Below are 21,617 nucleotides of genomic sequence, written 5' to 3' on the forward strand. Positions count from 1 at the left end.
CAACGTGGACACATCCACATTTTTGGAAGAAAACAGGAGGTGTTTTTTGCGAAGTGCCTACCTGTAGATTTTGGCCTCTAGCTCAGCCGGCACCTAGGGAAACCTACCAAACCTGTGCATTTCTGAAAACTAGAGACCTAGGGGAATCCAAGGAGGGGTGACTTGCGGGGCTCGGACCAGGTTCTGTTACCCAGAATCCTTTGCAAACCTCAAACTTTGGCTAAAAAAACACATGTTCCTCACATTTCTGTGGCAGAAAGTTCTGGAATCTGAGAGGAGCCACAAATTTCCTTCCACCCAGCGTTCCCCCAAGTCTCCCGATAAAACTGATACCTCACTTGTGTGGGTAGGCCTAGCGCCCGCGACAGGAAACGCCCCAAAGCGCAACGTGGACACATCCAAATTTTTGAAAGAAATCAGTGCCTACCTGTGGATTTTGGCCTGTAGCTCAGCCGGCACCTAGGGAAACCTACCAACCCTGTGCATTTTTGAAAACTAGAGACCTAGGGGAATCCAAGATGGGGTGACTTTTGGGGCTCGGACCAGGTTCTGTTACCCAGCATCCTTTGCAAACCTCAAAATTTGGCTAAAAAAACACATGTTCCTCACATTTCTGTGGCAGAAAGTTCTGGAATCTGAGAGGAGCCACAAATTTCCTTCCACCCAGCGTTCCCCTAAGTCTCTTGATAAAAATGGTACCTCACTTCTGTGGGTAGGCCTAGCGCCCATGAAAGGAAATGGCCCAAAACACAACGTGGACACAACATATTTTTTCACAGAAAACAGAGGTGTTTTTTGCAAAGTGCCTACCTGTGGAGTTTGGCCTCTAGCTCAGCCGGCCCCAGGAGGGGGGAGGGGAAATGCCCTAAAATAAATTTGACCCCCCACCCCTCCCCAAACCCCCCCTGCCCGGGAACGACCTTTGCCTACGGGGTCGCTCCCCCTGCGTGACATTGGCGCCAAAAAACAAATCCCAGGTGCCTAGTGGTTTCTGCCCCCTTGGGGGCAGATTGACCTAAGATCGGCCAATCTGCCCCCAAGGGGGGGCAGAAATGGCCTAAATACAATTTGCCCCCCAGGGCAGCGACCCTTGCCTGATGGGTCGCTACCCATCTCTAAAAAAACAAACAAACAAAAAAAAAAACACAAAAAAAAAAATTCCCCTGGTGCCTAGTGGTGGGGGCAGAAATGGCCTAAAATAAATTTGCCCCCCCAACCCCCATCCCCCCCCGGGAGCGGCCCTTGCCTACGGGGTCGCTCCCCCTGCGTGACATTGGCGCCAAAAAACAAATCCCAGGTGCCTAGTGGTTTCTGCCCCCTTGGGGGCAGATTGACCTAAAATCGGCCAATCTGCCCCCAAGGGCGGCAGAAATGGCCTAAATACAATTTCCCCCCAGGGGAGCGACCCTTGCCTGATGGGTCGCTCCCCATCTCTAAAAAAAACAACAACAAAAAACAACAACAAAAAAACACACAAAAAAAAATTTCCCTGGTGCCTAGAGGTTTCTGCCCCCAGGGGGGGCAGAAATGGCCTAAAATAAATTCCCCCCCCCCCCAGGGAGCGACCCTTGCCTAAGGGGTCGCTCCCCTTGCGTGAAATTCACGCAAAGAAAAAACTCCCTGGTGTCTAGTGGTTTCTGCCCCCCTTGGGGGCAGATTGGCCTCATCAAAATAGGCCAATCTGCCCCCAGGGGGGGCAGAAATGGCCTAAATATAATTTTCCCCCAAGATGAGCGACCCTTGCCTAAGGGGTCGCTCCCCACCTAAAAAAATAAAATGAAACATTAAATATATATATATTTTTTAAATGGTCCCTGGTGCCTAGAGGTTTCTGCCCCCCCTGGGGGCAGATCGGCCTAATAATAGGCCGATCTGCCCCCAGGGGGGGCAGAAAGGCCTTCCCGAAAAAATGCCCCCCATGGGAGCGACCCTTGCCCAAGGAGTCGCTCCCTTATGGAAATTTCTGTAAAAAAAAAAAAAAATCCCTGGTGTCTAGTGGGGTTTCAAAAGCCGGATTGCAAGCAATCCGGCTTTTGAAACCCTCGGAGAGACTTCAAAGGGAAGGAAATACTTTTCCTTCCCTTTGAAGCCCCTCCGGGCCTCCCCCAGTGATTGAAAGAGAAATGCTTTTGCATTTCTCTTTCAATCGCATGGGGGAGGCCCCTGTGACAAATCAGCGCGCGCTCGCACGCTGACATCACAGGAGGGGGTGGGGGGGTGGAAGGGGAAGGTGTTCCCCTTCCATCCCCGCCTTGGGGGGGAGGGGGGTGCACGGGGCGCGCTAGCGCTCCCCCAAGTTCCCCTGTGCCTTGGACGAGATGATCTCGTCCAAGGCACAGGGGAACTGTAGCCTTGGACGAGATCATCTCGTCCAAGGCACAGAAGCGGTTAAGAGTTTTTCAGTATCAGGACATATAAAGCTTAAAAGGTGCATGTCCAACTTTTTAAAAACACTTCACCCTGCCCTCTAGGCTGTCCAGGGCCTACCCTAGGGGTGACTCATATGTTTTAGAAAAGGAAGGTTTGGGCTTGCAAAAAGTTTATTTTGGCAGGTCGAAAAGGGCAGTTTAAAACTGCACACACTGGCTGCAATGGCAGGCCTGAGACATGTTTAATGTGCTACTTAAGTGAGTTGCAGAATCAGTGCTGTAGGCCCACTTAGTAGCATTTCATTTACAGGACCTGGACACAGATAGTGCCATTTTACTAGGGGATTACAAGTAAATTAAATATCCTAATTGGGTATAAGCCAATCTAACATGTTTAAGGAGAGAGCGCATGCACTTTAGCACGGGTAAAGTGGGTAGAGTCCTAAGGCCAGCAAAATGAAGTCAGCAAAAACAGACGGCTGAAGACAAAACATTAGGGGGAAACCACGTCAAAGATGCCAGGTCTAACATATGTGAAATAAGGCTAAAGGTAAAGATTATTCCAATAGGACGTGGGATTGGGAAATTTCCTATTGTTGTCTGGGAAGAATTTTAGAAAATATTGGAGGAGATGCAAAACAGGGAATAATTGAAGCTGCAGAATGGCTTTCTCCTATTGTAATAACTAAAATAGGAGATTGTCATTAAATTTTTTTTTGTCTATTTGAGTAGCTTGAACCAGTGTATAGTATTGGACAGTTTTCCACTTCCAAGTATATCAGAGCTGATACTACAGCTAAACAAGGCAAAATATTTTACTAGGTTAGACTTGAAATGTGCATAGCACTATATTAAATTACACCCTAAGTCTAAAAATGTAACTGCAGTTGTAACAATAGAAGATTATTCCAATTTACAAGATTTAGGGCCTGATTACAACTTTGGAAGAGGTGTTAATCCGTCCCAAATGTGACGGATATACCACCAGCCGTATTACGAGTTCCATAGGATATAATGGACTCATAATACAGCTGGTGGTATATCCGTCACTTTTGGGACAGATTAACACCTTCCTCCAAAGTTGTAATCAGGCCCAAAGTGTCGGTGTCTAGTGTTTTCCAAAGTATTATTGAATAAAATAGACATGCCCAATGTTCGTTGCTTTCAGCATGTTATTTTAATCTTTGCAGCAATGGAGGAAGACCACAATAGTGTGCATGTTAAATCATTGAATGTATTGAGGAATCCAGGGTTAAGAGTTTGCAAAGAAAAGTGCAGTGATGAGCCAAAGGAAGATATTGTAAAATATATTAGGGAAGTTCCAGCTCCTCAAAAGAAAGATCACTTACAATCTTACATGGGCACAATCGAATGTCATGTCGTATTTGTGAGCAATATTTTTTTTAATGGAATCCATAAGAGGGTTATTAAGAAAGGGGAAGGAAGTTGTGTGGGGGGAATAGAAACAGGAAGCGCTTCCTAAAATGAAATCATAAATTGAAAATTCAAGAATAATAATCTCCATTTGAACCCAAGAGCTCAAGCATTTTAACTGTAGATGTTAATGCTCATGGTCTGGCAGCTATTTAATCACAATTCAAAAGGGGTGTAGAATACATGGTTCCTTTTGATTCAAAAACTTTACATATCACAGAATGCAATTATGCTGGGATTGAGCGAGAGGCTCTAGCACCTGTATGGAAAACTGAATATTTCTGGACATACTTATGGGGTGTTTGCTTCGCAGTATGTACAAACCACAAACCTTTGCTCAAAGTATTGCAGCCTGGTGGTGATGACAAGATTTCTGCAAGGTTGGCCAGATTTGCTGCTCGTCTACATGCATTTAGCTATGAGGTGGAATATGTGACTCACTGAAGAATTGTACAAGCTGATTGTTTGTCTAGATTACCCCTAGGTGTAGAGAATGTTGTCTGTGAATCTGGCAGTGCCAATGAGGTAGAGTGTGCCGTGGCAAGCATTGAAGATGCTTTGGAATGAGCAAATTGTGCCATTACATGGGAGGAATGGAAAAGGGCTGTGAAAGCCGATGTAGCATTTCAAAACTCAATAAGAAACACAAATCAGGGATACAGGAGAGAATCTTTTGCAATACCACCATTGAGCAGTTATGTGAAACTGCAAGATAAATTAATTTGGGTGCATTAGTCATGAGGGTGAGAAGTTTGTAACCCCAGAAGGAGTAAAGAAGGTATTAGGCTGGTTAGGCACTCCTGAATAGACAGTTAAAGATACATTTTGATGGCGAAGCATGGATATTGATGTGAAAGAGTGAGCAGAAGAATGTATGTTGTGTAGGAAGAGTGAAAACTCTTTGAAGGTTGGTGGTGAAGAAATGAGTTCTTTAAATGATGCTGGTGGTGCTTGAGTGAAGGTTTGTGTGTACTCCGTAGTTCCCATGGACAACTTATGTAAAACAGAATGTTTTCCGGTAGTGGTGGTGGATGTATTTTCAAGCTAGATGATTGTGGAATTTATGAGAAACATCCCTTCAGAAAGTGTAACAGAGGAGTGTCTGAAAATCATCATAACTGACAATGTGGCACAACTCACATCCACAAAGATGAAAGGTTGATGGGATTGAGAATATTTGCACACCCATGTATAACCCTAATAGGAAATGGTATTGTGAAAAGGGCTAAATGTGTAATAGAAGGGACAATACAAATGACAATCAGTGGCAGGAAGGATGTGAAAGAGTATGTTGAGCAGATGATATGAACATACAACATCACCTTAACTGGGTTTCAGGCAAATTACTTTCTGTAAATCTAAGGGAAGGACAGCCAAAAACAAAACTTTCTCCATAGTGGATGACAGAGAGAATAATTCTGACAGACAGGAAAGATGAGCAGAGAGATGGTAGAGTTGGGATAGGATATTATGTGAAAATCAATTGGGAACGAAAGGTGATGGTGTGAACACATTTTCTGAACCTATGGAGGTGAAGAGTGTACGTAATTGGCATGTTGTTTTGAAAAATGGGCAAAGGTGGAATAAGAGAATAGTTACTTTGCATTATAAAAAAGAGTAATCTGCAAAAAGTGGTCCAGAGGGAAGAAATTTGGACATGAGGCTTTGCAATGCATCTATGTTGATGAATGACAACAAAATGGCAAATGGAAGAAACAGTGTTCATTGAGGGCAAGTAACTTAAAGGGGAATGAATGAGTTGGGATCGGTAAAAGGAGGTGCTTCAGTGCAAAGCAGAGTTAGCAGTGCACGTGTTAGGGGCGGAAGAGAATATCACATTCACATCAGATTTAAAGATTTTAAAATTAGAAATTATACATGTTAGAATTTCTTTTGCTGATACTTTTCTGTGTTGGAATGTTTTAATTCATGCTGTATGTAAGGTGATGTTTTTTTATAAGTTTGCAAGTTTGTTTTTATTTATAGTTTTGCAAATTTGTTTTCCTGCTTTCTCATTTCATATTTTTCTTTTGTAAAGAAAGGAGATGCATTATGATGAGATAGGGCAACATCATTACTAATGCACATTGGTAATTGCCATTGCATGACATCATCTTATGCCATCAGCATGTCTTGAGGTTTAATGGTCTAAAGTGTGTTAGGGAAATCTAGAAGGCGGTCCTGCGGTATTTAAAGGAGAGCAGCAAGGGAGCTCTGTGTATGTTGCTGGTATCAAATAATTCTCAAGTTTACTAATTTTCTGAACTGAATTAGTTCACATTCCTTTATTGTTTATTAAACCTCTCCACCATGCTGTTGGTTTGGGGATGACACACTGAAAGCTTCTTGTAAACCAAGCCATGTTTTGCAAAAACTCAGGCACTTCTCTTTCATAAAACTGGGCACCATCGTCCATTAATAGGCTCTTGGGAAGCCCTTCTCTCCTGAGCATACATTCCACAAATGCAATCACAGCCCCTTAGGATATGGCATTTTCATACGAAGCCTCTGGCCATCTGAAGAACCTAACCATTATAACCATCACATAGAGCATAGAGTTCTCCCCTGTCAGAGGACCCAAAGTCTCAACTGCTACATCCTCCCACAGCTCCCCCGGCAAGTCACTATATACCATTTGCATGACATGATTCTTGTGTCAGGCAAGTAATCATTCCTAAGTGCCCTTCAAGAGCAAGACTCCAAATTCTCTTTTTGAGACCACCTAATGCTGCCAATCTAAGTCCCCTAAAAATAACATCATCCTTCACTGACAAGTTCCCCTTGGCTGCATTAGGATTTGAGAGTCTTATCGATCAACCTTCATTCTGGCTAACCTTCTTCAATATACTGAGAGCAAAGCCTGAACACACTATCACGCTCATCTTCTTCCTTCCCCTCTTTCTTCAAAATAGAACCTTCCCCCCCACCACCACTTCTCTCTCTCCCAACCAAACCTCCTCCTCTGAACCCACATTTAAGAGTTCTTTAGCATGACCAGTCAGATAAACAGTCAGCAGCATTCATTTTAACACCAGGAATGGAAGCTACTGAGAAGGTGTACTCCTGCAGCTTTACAACCCATTTTCTAATTCTAACTGAACCACAATCTAAATGATTTGATGGAAATATCTCCCACAAAGGTTTAAGATCAGATCTTACACTGAACACACTACCCAACAATAAAATCTGGGACTTCTTCATGGCCCCTTCAATGCATTGGAGAAACAAGCAATGGCCTTCTCATTGCCATCAACAACCTGGATCAAGACTGTTGTGAGCCCGTTACAACTAGCATTAGTCACAACAATTTCCCTTCTCAGTACAAATGTCTGCAAATCGGGGGCTCATCTAAGCTCCACTCTAATCAGCGCACCTTCTTCAATGCAAGCATTGTTCCAGTTATATTTAACTACTCTTCCATGCACAGCACAAAGGGTCTTTGGATGAAGGAAGTTAAGTATCATTCTACCTCAGCCAGTGCTGAAGACACCAATAACTTCCAGCTAAAGAATAATCAGATGGCAGCACTCCAGAACTCAATAAGGTAAGAGAGAGCTCATGGTAGTGTAGAATGAAGCCTGCACATGAAACACCCCAACTGGAGATGTTTATACTTTTATTATAACAGCTTTCATTGACTATTTTTTCTGACAGTGCATCTCCATGTGGTTCTATTAGGTTCAGTCCAGCAACAATGTCTCATATAAGCACTTAAGGTTTAGTGCCAATCACAAAAGACAGTACCAAGCTAACCTGCTCTAGTTTGGTGGGGTTAGGGTCTCAAACTCCAGGAGCTAGATGTGGTGCAACACTTACTTTGAAGAAACTGTTTTTATGGCATATGTGTATTACAAATCACTAATATGTAATACATGGGATAAAGTACCCGCTCTTGTACACTATAAGGATACTGCAAGTTACTGAGGAGTCTCTTTAAAAGATCATGGAGTTCTGCGGTCACTTGCAACATCCTTTTAACTAATTTCAGGGGGTAGTTAAATCCTCATAATGCATGGTCTCACCATCACTCTTCCCACAAAATCCTTAAATCCTTAATGTCTTGCTCTTTTGTATGGTTGCAGACATGATGAATAAAAGCAAAATATTTAGTGCAAAATTATGCTCAGCAAAAAACATTTAATAATTTGTTGGAAAGAAGAGCATTTTCAGTGTAATGTAAATTAGATAGATTAAAATCATGCTGTTGCTCAGAATGTGTAGACACATGCAGAGCTTCTAGATTTCCTGTAATGACCTATAGTGTGCAAAAAAAGAAACATCTTGCCTTAAATAGCTCTTTTCCTTTGATCATTATTTGTTTTAAGAAAATAGAGCAGGTGAAGGAAAAGACAGTGCTCATTTTTATTGTTTAAATTGCAGCTGCAATGATGCTCCAAGACCTGTATTTGCATAATTATTAAAATTCAACAGTCACGTTATTTTGTTATTGCATATGACTAGAGATGTCACAACACAACATCAATAAGGAAATTAGAAGACGGCTTTTTTTTAAAAAACCTATTGTCCTTATATTACTGTGCCAAAGGCTACCTCAGGCACATAAGCAATGGTGACCAACCACAAGCCCAGTGCCAATAATTGCAGCAGCCATAGAAACAGGCTATAAAACCCAGATCACATTAGCATCGTGGTGTAATCATAGGATTGACTGGTTTTACATGATGCTGTACCTTCCCATATCCAAAAACCAGCCCAAATGGTTATCCCCCACTATAAGCACCTTCAATGTTCAATTTACAAGTCCGATAGACGGCCTTCAACTATGTCTCTGGGAAGGAGGTGTGGGATTAAGCCAATTCTTACAAATCTCCTTCTGGCAAGAAGCTGCTGATAGAATAATAGGGACCACTGAGATCTATCATGGCGAGTATATGTTGTAGTATCAATGCCAAACAGAACCAGCATGCAATTGACCACAAATGAGGCTCCCAAAATTCCAGCCATGATCTTATTCACACTGTCTAAAATGCAAAATAATGAGATACAGGCAAAAAACATATGCTTATCATTCGCTTCGAGACAACCATATCTTCTACACCCAAAAGCCTATTTTTTTGCCAATCTTGCAATCTTTTGAGGAGTCCAAAAGATCCTGTTGAGGGTAAAAAAAATATTCCTCTTTAGATTGGCCGGCTTAACAGTATGGTATAAACATTTTAGGTATATATGCCATAAATGCTGCAACTCTGGCCCGGCATCATTCCTTCCCAGATCAAGTACAAGGCCTTCAAATTCCTTTCCTCAGCATCCACCAACATCCAGTACCACATAGGGGCCTCTTCTTTTTTAGGCTGTGTATCATGCAGTCCTAACTCGATCGATCTCCTAGGGACTTCTTGTTTTTCAATCACATACCAAGAGAACAGATAAAGATCTGATAAAGATAAATCTTGATAAACAACCCTTGGTCTTTTCCATCAGTGTCTCCCAAGATAGCAGGCCCTGGACAGTTAGGAGTCCCTCCAATGTCATTAGACCACTATCCATCAAAGGGAGACTCAAGCATCTAATAGGCATTCCTGGGTGCTGGGGAATCCCAAATGGGCAAGACATCTGTACAGTATTTGATACCCAAAGTCTTCCTGATTCTATACCATAGCTTGAGAGCAGACTTTAATAACTTCAGTCAAACTTTTTGAAAATATTTTGGAGCCACAAACTTGTATAGAAATCCAAACGTTCCTAGATAATTGCAGTCAACAACTGGTCCCAGGTTGAACCATCTGGGGTCCCTAAAAACATCATATAATTCTTAAACTGGAAAGGATCGCAGTCCTTTCTCAAATCGGCTAATGCAAGAACTCCTTTCCCTAATCTGAATCTCAAAATCTTTCAAGACAATTTAACTGCCCCAGAGGCCAAAATGAAAATTGTTAGCTACCCCTGAATTTTTGAAATTAGTATTTCAGGAAAAGGGGGTGAAATACAAGGTATGTCAGGTTAGGTAGGAAAGAAATTCTGATCATGTAAAACCACCCATATATTGTTAATGGAAGGTTCCTCCACTTAGTGAGCAGCAAGTCAATGTTTCTAGTGACCTTCCCTAAGTTATGTGTCAGAGTTGCCTCCAGGGTTCAACAATAGAAATACCCAAATAATTTATCTCTGATTGTGTCCCCCTATCAAGGCCTATTACATTCCAACATAACGTCTGATTTAGTTTCATTGATGCAATGTCCAGACAAGAACCCAAACTCATCTGTTAGCCCCTCCACTGTAGGGATGGTCTTAGCTGGGTCCACTGAGTAAATGATCAAATCATCAGCATACAAAGCTATCTTAGTGCTAAAACCCTGTAATACAAAAGGAGTTACTAGTTGATCCCCCCTAAGCAATTGGTCAAATGGCTCTATATAGATGTCAATAAGGAGAGGAGGCAGCCTTAACTAGTACCTCTGGAGATGCTACATCTCCTGGTCAACGGCCCTCTGACAGAGCCGGCTGTGGTTTATGAATAAAACCTTTCTGATACGGATGGATTAATTGGGGTGTTAAAGTTCCCAGTCTACCAGCAAGAATACTAGTGAAAACCTTATAATTAGTGTTCAGTAATGAAATTGGCTGGTGTGAGTCTGCCTTCTTGGGGCCCTTGGTAGGTTTTAATAGTAACACTATGGTGGCTTACTTCCAGGATTTAGATATCTGGGCAGTCTCGAGGTGAGTGGAGTAAAACAACTTCTCCCATACAGGTATGATCACCTCCTTTAATATCTTATAGAACAGGAGGGGATGACATCTGAACCTGCTGACTTTCCATTTTTAGTTCATTTCAAATATTCCCAGATTTCTGCCTCGATAATCCTAGCTGCCAAGGAATTAGTCTCCAGATCTGTAAACCCAGGGAGGTCCCTATCCCTCAGCCATCCCCTAAGCTTTGTTAAATCTGGATGGGCTTCTTCTTTATAGAGAGATGAGAAAAAAGGTTACCAAATGTTCCTTTATTTTCCCCACCTTATTAGAGATTTCTTCCTGAGGGTTAATTACGGATTCCTTTATGTTATTTGTAGCTCTCTCCGCTCTTGCTTTCCATGCAAATAATGTGCCACTCCTCTACCCATACTCGAAACGCCTTGCACGATTCGCCATTTCTCTCTACACTTCCCTTGATTTTGTAATTTACTTGTGCTTCTTCCAACCTCTTAACAACTTGGTATCTATCTACCAGTGGGTTCTGTACCAGTAGAAGCGCCTCTTGTTCTCCTACTTCTTGCTCGAGAGAGCCTATCTTTTTCTGGCCTGCTTATTCTTAAAGGATATCAGACTCCAGAGACCCCCCACCCGTATAAAAGCCACTAACAGCTGCATAATTGCAAAGAGGATAGTAAGCAGTGTCATCTGAGGAATACAATTTCAAAAGAGTGACCTTACTAACTCTTGTAGTAAAACTTCAATTCGAACTTTATGATTTTTATAGTTCAACAGTTAATTAAAGTTAGTATTTGCTGAACGTGAAATATTTTTGCACAGACATGTGAAACTTCATAATTGGATTTTTAAACTGGTTTTGCAGAGTAATTAAAATATGCTGAAAGCATGTTTAGTCTCGCCTCCAGACTGTATTAGCAGTCTGTTGATATAAGCTCCTTTGTGGACAATGCCAATAAGTACAGTGGGCTTTGAGTCAGCCCATCATTTCTAGCAAATTCACCTTTTCAGCATCGTCAGGCAAGATTTTTTTAACATCACTATACATTGCAACAGTGAATGTCCTCTAGCCCTAAAATGCTATTTAAACAAACTGTTTCACCCAATGGGTCTATTTAACTGTCCTGTAAGACCACTGCGGGTGGCACAAAAAATGTAAATATGGCATAGACTTAAATGTCATATGTGTGCTGCAGGGAGTATGTACACCACCCACATACATGGCAAAAATATATGTCTTGCAGGGGCACCACCATGCTCGGGCTGCGGTTTAAATGCAGTAACGTATGGCAAGGAAAAGTTCCTTTTATGTGTAGGAAAAACCTACTTTTATATATTCATAATTCACCCCTACAGTGTGGCTTCTAAGTTCAAATGCCAGGGAGCTAATATGTGAAAATCGGGGTTAGGGTGGTCTCACAGTCAAGTAAACCCCAAAGCTATTATGCCAAGTAGGTTTTTCTGGACTTTTCCCTGCACAGACTTAGATTGGATTAAAGATTTCCCACCTAGAAACAAAGCTAGAAAATGCTATAAAGTTATTTCCTGCTTAATTCTCAAACTCTGATTTAATAGTGAAATCAGATTTTGATAATTTGAGTAGAACTGTAACTTCCTCTTGCAGGCCAGTGCAGTTACTAACTCCACACGCCTGAAACAGTGTCTTTACCTTCTTTCAAAAGTAGGCTGGGTGCCATCGTTACAGTGAAAGAAGGGCCATCTTCTTCAAATAGCAGGTCACCATTTCTCTAATGTGCTACCCCACGGGCAGGCACGAGCTAGTGTGGGCAGCGCATTGTCTTTAATATAGCGCACTTACCAGGTCTGCACCCAGTGCACCTATTTAAATGTGCGCTATGGCGCAGACCTGGGAATTGAATCCTATATAAAATACTGCCCCAACCACGGCAAAAGGAAGATTTTTAATCTCTTTTCTGGGATGTGGTAGGCTATGGACATTGTGAGATTCAGACAATGGTAAGTCTAGAGATTTGAGAAGTAGTGACAGAAGGTGTGTATGTTTCTACATTTCTTTAAGCATTAATTATGGATTTCATCACTGGGCATTATCCATTTTCTGACAGAAATGCAGAATTTATATCACGGTGATTTGTTTTGTTACTATGGATGGCATTGTAGGTCCTGCAGCACACCTTGAACAGTATGCATGCAGAGAAGGAAAGCCAAAGAAGTTATGTTAAGATGGAAATAATGTGATTGTGAATGCTGTGACAGGACTGTCCTAGATGGTGACAGTGCAGAGAAGATATTTATATTGTGCAAAAAGGTAGTTCTGAATTAGATTAACTTTTTTCTTTATGTGAGCCTTAAAAGGTGGGCCGGTGCCAAGATGGAAATCATACAAATGTTTACCATTTAAATGTGGCTGATGTTGTTTTTTGCATAAGCAAAGACCAGGCCACTGGATACTCTGACAGTCCTTCAAACTGTTTTTTTGGCAGCCACTGAGCTGCTTCAATGTATCACACAAACACAAGTCCTAAACCGTTGACCAATATAGCTATCTAACATTTTTCTGTCTATATATATTCGGAACATCACAAAAGGTGGTATTATAATGAGGTGTACTTTTTTGGCTCAGAAAGGGACTTGTTAGGGGTCCAGTAATGGAACTTTGTTTACAGATTTGTCCATTCTGAGGTCACTATTGCTAATCTATGCAACCACCTATACTGGCACATCAGAGAGTATGAAAAAGTCATAATAATTTTATTATCGTAAGTATAGGAGTGGAACTGCGGCTCTTAAGCGAAGACCAGCAGACAGAGTGATACAATAAAGATGCTTAAGTATCATGAAGACAGTGGGGAACACTTTTGGACATTACTTTCCACCGGTGTAAGCTAACAAGAGAATTCCCATACATTAAGGTATTGCATTCGGCCACATAAAAAGGATCAAAACACTCCATTGCAGAATTGCGCATCAGGGTCACTATGTTCCATCCAATTACTATTTTATGTCGCTTTTCAATGAATTCGATTGAGAGTCTGATTATAAACAATCTCACCAACAGGTCTTATCGAAGGCTATTTACTCAGACAAATAGTTAAATTGTCTACTCTAAAGAATATAAACCATATGCCAGTAAATGAGAGGATGCAGTAATTAAGTTTGCATGAGCTGAAACCAAACCTTCAGGCAGTGTAGATCCTGATTGCAAAGTTGAGAAAAAGCACTAGACAAAGTAGAAAGGCCTCGTCATCTAGAGGACATTGTATAACTTTTCCTTTTCATGTCTCCTTTTATTTTTAGAAAAGGGAAGGTGTGTGTTACAATTTAGCTTGTGCATTATTTACTTTGTAGCTATTGGTTCTCCTCCCAGTAGGTTTCTTGAATCACCCTCCCCTCTCGTATGTCCTCCCCCTCCCTGCATTCTATGCCTAGTGTAAATCTACAATGTTCAACTAGAAACTAGTTGGGAGCTCACCGTCTTTTTTAACCGTGTGCTCTTCACTTCAAACAACTGACTTTCAACTGAAGCACTCACGGTAACTGCTAAAGATGCAAGATTTGGGAGATCATGAACAACACTCTCCTCAAAATTGCATCATTTCTACAATGCAGCAGAATCACCGGCCAGTCTTTGTCTATGAGACGTTTGTTCCTTAGTTTCACCCATGCTTTCTGTGTTAAGCTACTTTGGCAAAACAACACTGCAAACAACTGAAAAGAAGATGGAGAACGAACGACCACAAAAATGATCAGATAAACCAAGAGAAAGGCCTTAACCGAGTGATAAACAGCAGCTCAACTAGCTGCAAAGAACTGTTTTCGATCATCAAACACTTTACCCCACCAGCTTTCAACATGAACAGCATCACCTCCTCACAAAACCTACGGCATAATGACTCAGAATTCTTCAGCAGCAAAATCAAAACCATCTACAAAAACTTTGCCCTTCAGACAGACCCCTGCACCCTCTCTTTCTAGCCTACCCATAAACAACCACGAAAATTAATTGACTACTTGGGAAGCAATCACCAGGGATAAAACAGCCAACATCATGAGGAAAATCAACAATTTGGGCACCTCACCCATATCCTGAACATCTTTATCAACACTGCAACATTCACGATACCTAGAAACACACAATGGTCAATGCACTGCTAAGGAAACCCTCAGCAGACCCCACTCAACTAGCATGATACCAACTGATTTCCCTTCTGCCATACCCAGCCAAGGTCATTGAGAAAGCTATCAACAAACGACTTGTTCACTACGTCAAGACACACCAACTCCTAGACACCAAACATTATGGGCTTCCGGCCCAACCACAGCACCAAGACTACCCTCATCACAGCAACAGATGACATCAGGATAATCCTGAACCATAGTGAAACAGCAGCCCTCATACTGCTCTACCTCTCAGAAGCCATCAACATAGTCTCCCACTCCATCCTGATGAGAAGACTGCATGAAACAGGCATCCAAGGACCCGCCCTCAATTGGATCAATTGTACTGGCAGCACTCTTGAACACTTGACCATAGACAGGTACTACTTTTAATTTGTACCAGTAGGACTTTAAAACTGCATCACTTAGCTTGTTGATAAAGGCAGGGGCAGTGTAGTCTTACACTGGCATGCATGCACATTACAAGGGATATTTATTTGAATTATAGATGCCCAGTTCTGATAAAGGCTATCTATAGACCAGTTATACTGTTGAGCACTATGGCTGCAACTGATTTTATACACTATCAATTATTATATCAGGATCAGCAGATGCTCAACTTGTAAGTCCCCTGAATATTCATCCTTGCTTAAACAATAGCTACCTAGGCTGATGTCCCTTCAGGGGTTGTGCACTGTGATTGGCTTAGCAGAGAAGTGATAACAAGAGACCAACCTGCACCAGTAATACAGTGCCTTGCTATATCTATGCTTTTGTAAAGCTTTTGTTTACAAACGTCTGCTCACATGCCAGTCAGAGTCTGAAAGGGTTTATTAACTAAATAAACATTAATAGTCACTGGTCCAACTGGGATAGAGCATGCTCAATAAATAAAAGCAAGGCACATATTTACAGCATTCCATGAACAGTTCTGCAAGTGGGTTGAAGGTGTGATACAGTGACCCATAAGAGAACATACAGGGGTCTGAAGATTAATATCATGAGAAAGGAAGAGGACAACCTTCAGTTAGTAACAAGAATGGAAATATTTTGCTTGAGCAAGCTAATCCAATCAACACTTTCTCATCTCAGTTCAAGAAGTTACAGAGGTGCTCAAAATGTCAGATGCAGACAGTTATTTTAAGCTTTTGATAACATGAGCAGAAAAACATAGCTGAATCAAATTACACTAATGAAAAATTATTTCGCAATATACTGTGCTCTCCAATATTCCAGACTTGCCAAACAAACAAATCAGAACTGTTACAAACATTGTAGACCACCATGTGAGGGATGTCCTCTTCATTCCTGCCCACACCATAAGATGAGTTGGAAACAAATGATGTTGTTACATTAGAGGACCTAGTGTCCCCTCTCTTGGTTTGGGCTCTCTGCAGCAAAATAAAGACTCACTGGTTGTTTGAAAATAGTTATTTGATAGGCTGCCAATCAATCAAGTCGTATTTGAAGAGCGCAGCTGGTCACCTGCAGGGGTATCCAGGTGCTTGCTGCGGTGTCAGTCGAAAAGCCAGGCCTTGAGCCTTTTCATGAAGTGGGACAGCGAGGGAGTCATGCGGAGGTGGAGGGGTAAGGTGTTTCAGGCTTTGATGGCGAGGTGGGAGTAGGAATGACCTTCAGAGCGGCAGCAGCACACACGAGGTATCAGTGTCAGATTGTGGTGTGCGGAACAAAGATTCCTGGGAGGTTGGTGGAAATGCATGCAGTGGTTCAAGTAGGTGGGTCCTTTGTTGTGGAGGGCCTTTTAGAGGTGGATCAGGGGTTTGAAATGGCATCGTTTCTGGATCCAGAGCCAGTGGAGGTCCTTCCAGTGCTGGGTGATGCAAGTTTTGTTTGGAAGGTTGAGTACCAATCTGGTGGCTGCGTTCTGGATCATCTGGAGTCTTTGCATGAGCTTGGTGGTGGTGCCTGCAAAGAGTGCGTTGCTGTAATCCAGGCAGCTGGTGATGAGGGCCTGCATCACTGTCTTCCACTTGCAGATGGGGAGCCACTTGAACACTTTGCGGAGTATGCAGAGTGTGTGGAAGCAGGCTAAGGAGACAGCATTGACCTGATATTTCATGAGAGTTTGCGGTTGAGGATGATGCCAAGATTGTGGATGTGGTCTTTTGGCATGGGGGTGGGTCTGAGTTCCAACAGCCACCAGGAGTCATTCCAGAAGGCCGTGGGTCTGCCAAAGATCAGAACTTCAGTCTTCGCTGTGTTGAGCTTCAGGCAGCTGCCCCTTATCCAGGCTGATATCTTCTTCATACAGTTTTGAAAGTTGGTCTTCATCAAGGTGGGGTCTGTTGAGGGCAAGAGGACAAGCTGCGTGTCGTCAGCATAGGAGATGATGTTGATGTTAAGCTCTGGGAAGAGCCTCGGGGCACCGCAGATGGAGCTTAGCTTGTGAGGAGAAGAGGGGACAGTCTTTCTGGGTGCCCCCATGAAAAAGGATGCCATCCATCGTGCATCATCTGCAATTCCAATCTAGTTAATCAATTGATAAGTGTTTGGTAGGAGACGGGGTTGAAAGCTGCAGAGAGGTCGAGCAGGATCAGGGCGGCTGATTCTCCTCTGTCAAATAAGGTGCGGATGTCATCTGTTTCAGTGATCAGACCTGTCTTGGTGCTGTGGTTGGCTCTGAACCTTGATGGAGATAGGTCCAGGTCTCTCCAGGTGTTCTGTGAGTTGGCCTTATCCAGGACCTTGATATGTAATGGGAACAGAGAGTTTGGGCAGTAGTTCTGGAGCTCGCTGGGGTCTGCAGAGGGTTTCTTGAGGAGAGGTCTGATCCCTGCATGCTTCCAGACTTTGGGAAAGGTGGCTGTGGTTAACAAGGCATTGAGGATGGTGGTGAGCTGGAAGCTGATATTATCTCTTCTGAGGTTGAAGAGTCAGTGGGGGTAGGAGTCAGTTGGTGCTCCAGGGTGGAAGAGGTTTATAAGTGCGGTTGTGTTTGATGTGCTGAGTTGTTCTTATGTAGTGAGCAAGTGTCGGGCGGGGTGCTGAGGAGGTCTGAGGGTTGGGGATGGAATTTTCTGTAGAGGGTATCTAACTTGTTGTGGAAGTGGTCGGCGAGGGCATTGCCGAGTTCCTGTGAGGAGGGGTTAGAGTTGTTTGTGGCAGTCGGGCAAGTGAACTCTCTCATGATGTTGAAGAGTTCCTTATTTTGGTTGCCACTGGTCTCGATCCTTTGAGTCAGCTCCTCCTTTTTTGTGGCTTTCATCGAGTGGTGGTAGACGATGAGGGCTGATTTGAAGGTGGCTTGTTCGGTGTGGTTTCTGCTGGTGCATCATCTTCTTTCCAGTTGTTTGCACCTGCATTTTGATGCACTGAGCTCCAAGGTGTACCAGCTGGTTTGTTTGGAGGTTCTAAGGGTTTTGGCTGACTTGGCTGGAGCGACTTGTTCAGTGGCATTGGTGGTCCAGTCGTTCAAGTTCTGCACTGCCTGATCGAGGTCGGTGGTGACGTTGGGCTGTGTGGTGCTAAGGGCGTCAGTCCATTGTTTCTGAGTTACCTTGGTTCGGCTATGGAAGGGGGGGTGGTGGTTGGAGGCTGTGCAGGAGGGGTCAGGCGAAGGTGAAGTGTATGATGGAGTGGTCTGACCAGGGGAATTCTGAGGTGTGGCTGTATCTGATTCTGTTACTGGACATGAAGCTGAGGTCCAGCACATGTCCTGCTTTATGCGTGGGGTCTGTGACCAGCTGCTTGAGGCTGATGTTGTCTAATCTTTCCAGGAGGTTGGTAGAGTTGGTTTCATTGGAGTTGTCTAGGTGGAAGTTGAGGTCTCCTGGGAATATGTAGTGCTCGGATTCAATGGCGAATGAGGTGATGAATTCTGTGATGGCATCACTGAGGCCAGTTCATAATCCTGGTGGTCTGTATGCTAGGGTGCCTTTGATGGTGGTGTTGTCATCAGTGTGGAGCTGAAAATTCATGTGTCCGTGATTGGTGTGGTTTTGTCATTGGTGATGGTGCCGGTGATAGATTCCTTGTGTACAATAGTGATGTCATCTTGTGTCTGTTGGTGCAGTGTTTCATCTTGTAGCCAATGGGTGTTGCCATGGCAATGTAAGGTGCTGACGTGGGAGCCAGATCTCTGCGATGAATGTTACATCTGGTGTTGAACAGGAGGCATCTCAGTTGTTCCAGGTAGGTCTCCGTTTGCGGGGCTGGTGAGACATTAGTAGCTGTGATGGTGGTCGGTCCTGGGGTGGAGGAGTGACAGCAGCAGATGCAGGTGAAAGGTCCAACTGTTGAGTGTGGCGATGCAAGGCAGCAGTTGTTGTTGCATCCGGGGTACAGAGGTCAGTGGGAGTGAGATGGGCCAGGGTTCCTGGTGCTGGGTGTGGTCCAGGCTCAGACGGGAGCAGATGGGCTTGCCCTTCCTGCGCTTTTATTGCGCTAGCAGTGCAGCTGCCAAGCAGCCTCCATAAGTAGTCCTGGGAGCTGGGAGGGGCTGGCAAGAAGGTGGAAGGGCAGTGGGCTTGAGAAAAACAAAAGGCCTGGTAAACGGTGAGAACGGGCACTGGCCAGCAGAAAAAAGAAAATAGTAACGTGCCCAATAAAATACAGAATGCCAAACAAATAACAATACAATGGTGACCTACAGATGAAAAAACATAACAAAAGAGAACAAAATTATAGATACACAAATAGCAGTATGACTAGCGTTGTAGATAGCAGGACTGACCCTGCATCCTCAGAGGCTGCAAGCAAGGCAGCAGTCATGAGGAGCTGGGCAGCAGCAGCACAGGGAGAGGCACAGAGACTGGGGTCAGAGACTACTCACTGGAGGTCATGCAGCGGCCTCCCTAAGTTGTCCTGGGAGGTGGGAGTGGCTAGTAGGGAGGGCAGAGGGTGGGAGAAAAATTAACGGTGGGAGAAACGGTGATAGTAGGCACTGACCAGCAGAAAATAAAAGTAAATAGTAAAGTTCCCAATAAAATATAGAATGCGAAACAAAAACAAATGCCAAACAAATACCAACACAATGGTGACCTACAGAGGCAAAAATGGAACAAAACAGAATTAAACTACAAATACAGAAATAGCAGTTTGACTGCCCTGGCGGACACGACTGAACTGGCATCTTTAGGGGCTGCATGCAAAGCAGTAGTCACGAGGATCTGGGCAACAGCAGCTGGAGGAAGAGGAGCAGAGACTGGGTTCAAAGGCTATTTACGGGAGGTCATACAGCGACCTCCATAACTAGTCGTGGGAGTGGCTGTCGGGGACGTAGGAGGGCGGTGCAGAGGAGAAAGCCCGAAAGGCAGGAAAAATGGTGAAAGCGGGCACTGGCCAGCAGAAAATAAAAGTAAGTAGTAATGTGCCCAATAAAATATAGAATGCCCAATAAAAATAAATGCTAAACAAAAACAAATACCAATACAATGGTGACCTACAGAAGCAAAAACGTAACAAAACTGAAGGAAGCTACAAATTCAGAATTAACTGTATAACTGGCCTGGCGGACAGCAGGACTGAACCGGCGTCTAGGCGGCTGTAAGCAAGACAGTAGTCACGAAGAGCTGGGCAGCAGCAACGGGGTAGAGGCGAAGAGGCGAAGAGACTGGGGTCAGGGGTCTGTAGTCAGACTGGGGAAGGGAGCCATGGTATAAACCACAGTGCTGGAATTAAAATGTTCGTGTGTAAGGAAATTGATTCTTTTACACAGTGCAAGTGTTGGAATGACAGGGGAAGCATGGAAGTGTAAACAATACACTGTTCACGTGCATGAACTTGTGCTTGAAAGCTGCAGATATATTGGACTGCCTGAAGCAAGTTCACAGGAGGCTCAAAGTATAGCAAGAGAAAGTTTTGATAGGAACTCAAGAGACAGTCAATAAGAGAGAAATTTGCAAATGTGAAATGTCTATGGGACTTGCCAACGATATTCAGATTCGTTAATCCTTGCCAATCTCTTATCACTAGCCACAGTACACCTTGTAGCCTCAATGGGGTTCCCACAGTAGTGTAAAGCGTAATGATGGGGCACTCCCTGTAGAACAGTGGTCTTCAAACTTTCTAATGCCGCGCCCCCCCCAGTTGAAAAATAAAAATCATTGTCCCCCCCCTCAGTACTTTTCACAATTATTTTACTTTCAAACCTCACAGATATTAATTGGGTTTGGGCTGAATGAGGGGGGCCCGAGGGGAAGAGTTGTCCGCACTTGCACTGCAGAGGCAACAGAAGACGGTGTTATGCCCACGGATTCCCAGGAAAAACCTCGCACCTTTAGTTGTACTGTCCTCGGGTAACAAGGCTAGACCTGCAGCACAGAGGGTTAGACCAGAGAGAAACAGAACTTTAGTAGCCTGACTACTGCAACAACAGTCAGAGATCCATTTTTTGGGCAAAATCAATCCTCATTTTGCGGCCTATTTGTCACGGAATAAATAATTCCCCATCTTTTCACAACTAGAGACTTCATTAATAATTAGCCATTGACACAGGCTTTATCCGCCAATTGATGTTGCACTGAAGGGTGGCTGTATCTTAATAGCTACGTGTTTTTTTTTTTTTTATTAAAGCGAAAATGTTGGCAAACGATATATTGAGATGCTTCTTTTAGCTTACAGTTTAGTTATTGTTGTATATAATAAAAAGAAACAGTGTATTCCAAAGAACAACTACTTGACATGTTAGCATCTTAACATAATATTTGCAGTTCAAATAGTGGTGGTTGTTTAATTTGTGCCATGGTGGCACAATCTGCTTTTGAAATGTTTTCTCTGACAGGGTTGATCCATTTATAATTTGGTTCATAAAAACGTACTGAACTTTCTTCCAGTGAGTAAGGACTGAAAATGATATTACATTCAAATTAATGGGCGAACATATCAGACAGAATGTTAATTCCTAGAAATCCTCCTCTTGAGAAACAAAGAGGTCTAGGTCTTCCTAAAGAAAATAATCCTAATCTTTATATCCAAATCTCAAGTTTTTTCTGTACATTTGTTAACTAGGTGTGCAAAAAAGTACTTTATCATTATAAATTACAGCTATTG

Source organism: Pleurodeles waltl, chromosome 4_1 (genome assembly GCF_031143425.1).
Source record: "Pleurodeles waltl isolate 20211129_DDA chromosome 4_1, aPleWal1.hap1.20221129, whole genome shotgun sequence".
Classification (NCBI taxonomy): domain Eukaryota; kingdom Metazoa; phylum Chordata; class Amphibia; order Caudata; family Salamandridae; genus Pleurodeles; species Pleurodeles waltl.